Raw genomic sequence first — 3,225 nt, forward strand, 5'->3', positions numbered from 1 at the left:
AAAAACCAAAAAAAAAAAAAAGAGTCAGGTGCCAGATGCTGGGCTAGAAGCCTGCTAGCTCAGAGAGGCAGAGAAAGCACCCAAATGATGTTCTTCCTCAGCTGTCATCCCCAAACCAAGCTCTCCTCTCTCACACAGTCTCTAAAAACCTCCTTCAAACTGAATCTTCCCACTTCTACTTCCTATGCATCTCTCTTTCCATCCTCCTAACTCCCTCTCATTCTCTGACTTTTTCTTAATAATCATGTCCACTCCCTGTTCAGCTGGTTGCTTCCTCTGACATTTGACCTATGGTTGAATTCATTTAACCCTGTTTACAATGCTCAAGCAGAAAGCTCTTTGATTAAAGGTGTGAGCTGAGGCTGACCCACACTGTAGCTAAAAGCAGGTTTCTTTTTTTTCCCAGTAAATAACACAATCTTAGGGTTCTCAGTGATCAAATATTCTGCAACAACTATGTAATAAAAAAAGCTTGTCATTTTCCAGTCAACATTAGGTCACTTCTAGGGAGTAGTATGAGTAGGTAGGCTGCTTGATTCTGGAATCTCAGTGTAGCAAAATTTGGAACAAGGTATTTCTATAAATTGAGCCGAGCCTGATGGAATATACTTGTAATGTCAAGGATATCTGTTTTTTGTTTTTTGTTTTTAATTTATTTTATGTGAGTACACTATCGCTATCTTAAGACACACCAGAAGAGGGCATCGGATCCCATTACAAATGGTTGTGAGCCACCATGTGGTTGCTGGGAATTGAACTCAGGACTTCTGGAAGAGCAGTTGGTGCTCTTAACCACTGAGCCATTTCGCCAGCCCCTGTCAAGGATATCTTTAACTACATAGAAAGATCAAGGTCACCTAGACTACAGGAGACTCTGTTGCAAAGAAGCCAAAAGGAATTTATAAAAAAACTCAGACTTAATTCACAAGTGGCTTCTGTGAAAAAGTATGAGAAGTGAGGGAGGTGTCTGTCTGTGGGAATATGCTCTTCTCTGTACCCAATTGTTTCTTCAGTGAGTTCATGGACTAGTGAATGAAGAAGCCAATGCTAATAATAATACGCAACGTTGGTGATTCACCAGGACATCCCTCTGCACATTAGTATTTGGAAGCAAGGGAACAACAACAACAGCAAAATAAAACCAAAAACAGTTGTGGAGGCTCACACTTGTAATCCTAGAATTTGTGAAGTGGAGGCAAGAGGATCAAGATTAGGCTAGATGGGTTAGATAGTTTGAGAGTAGCCTGGACTACACGAAGCGCTCAACAAAATAAAACCAAACAAAAGCCTTAGTAATTTCAGAAGGACTCGGGGATCCATCCCATATATAATCACCAAACCCAGACACTATTGCATATGGCAGAAAGATTTTGCTGACAGGACCCTGACATAACTCTCTCTTGTGAGGCTATGCCAGTGCCTGGCAAATACAGAAGTGGATGCTCACAGTCATCTATTGGATGGAACACAGGGCCCCTAATGAAGGAGCTAGAGAAAGTACCCAAGGTACTCTCAAACTGCCAGGAAGCAGGAGTGGGTGGGTTGGGGAGCAGGGCGGGGGGAGGGTATAGGGGGCTTTGGGGATAGCATTTGAAATGTAAATGAAGAAAATATCTAATAAAAAATGCCAAAAAAAAAAAAAGAACGAAAAGAAATGCGCACAGTAGAAAACTATCTCCTGGTTTCCAGCTCTCTGAAAACAAGACCTTTCCTTTTCCCCCATTTTAATAAGGCTGCCTCTATTGTTCATGAGAAAGCGTTCAGGGGAAAGTCTGGAACCTTGGGTGGGGGTAAGGATAGCAATATGGCAGAGGAGCCATAAAGAAAGACAGAGAACTTATGGGGCACTCAGAGGGCTACGTGGACCATTCATTAAATGATGAAGACCTATGGATGAGGTTAGACAGTATGGGAGAGGGGAACAGGAGAATAGAAATGTACAGCTTCCTGGGTCTCCTTAGGTCTTATTCACAATGTAGACATCCAAGACAGCAAGTAGTTAAGGATACTTCCTAAAGTCTTTGGTGATCTTAGAAAGGAAAGTCGTGTTTCAAGGGAGAGAAATAGGTTAGGCAGAAATGAATATATTATAAAGAGACACCTTGTCTCTCAATCAGACTTTCACACTATTGAAAGAACAGAACTGAAAGAAACAGGAATCTCATGCTGGGATCAGCAAAAGGCACCACACCTGGGGGATACATTCCAGGAAAGAGATTTCATAGTTTTAGCAATTTGTCAGACTCTCCAATTGCATAAGAATGAAGCTTAGTCAATGATGTCTGTTGGGAACTAGTCTTGATGGTAAGTGCTTAGATGTACATATCTTGGTTCTCTATTTAAAATTTAATCTCAGGGAATTACCTGATATCCTTGTTTAATCTCTATCCCCAATGAACATTAAATAAATCCACTTTTTTGTTTTCAAATAAATTTATTTTTTATTTTTTTGTTTTCCACTCCTTGCCCTCTTTAATCAGTTTATTAAGAACAGGTGGTCAAGCCGGGCGGTGGTGGTGCATGCCTTTAATCCCAGCACTCGGGAGGCAGAGGCAGGCAGATTTCTGAGTTCGAGGCCAGACGGGTCTACAAAGTGAGTTCCAAACCAGCCAGGGCTACACAGAAAAACCCTGTCTCAAAAAACAAAAAACCAAAAAAAAAAAAAAAAAAAAAAAAAAAAAAAAAAAAAAAAAAAAAAAAAAACCCCACAAAAACAAAAAACAAAACAAAACAAGAACAGGTGGTCAGATCTGGTTTCAGAACAGGCTGTGATTCTGAAGTTCAATGACAGGTCTTACAAGCAATGGAACATTTTAAGAATTAAGAATTACGGGGCTGGAGATGGCTCAGCGGTTAAGAGCACTGACTGCTCTTCCGAAGGTCCCAAGTTCAGATCTCAAAACCAAACAGTGGCTCACAGCCATCCATAATGAGATCTGACACCCTGTTCTGGGGCACCCGAAGACAGCTACATTGTACTTATATATATTAATAAATAAATCTTAAAAAAAAATTAAGAATTACTAGAAGTAAGCCGGGTGTGGTGGCCTTTAATCCCAGCACTCGGAAGGCAGAGGCAGGCAGATTTCTGAGTTCCAGGCCAGCCTGGTTTTTCCCTCCCTTCTTTCCTCCCTCCCTTCCTCCCTCCTTCTCTCTCTCTTCCTTCCATTCTTTATTACCTTCCTTCTTTCTTTTTTTTTTTTTTTTTTTTTTTTTTTTTTTTTT

Source organism: Mus caroli, chromosome 4 (assembly GCF_900094665.2).
Source record: "Mus caroli chromosome 4, CAROLI_EIJ_v1.1, whole genome shotgun sequence".
Lineage (NCBI taxonomy): Eukaryota > Metazoa > Chordata > Mammalia > Rodentia > Muridae > Mus > Mus caroli.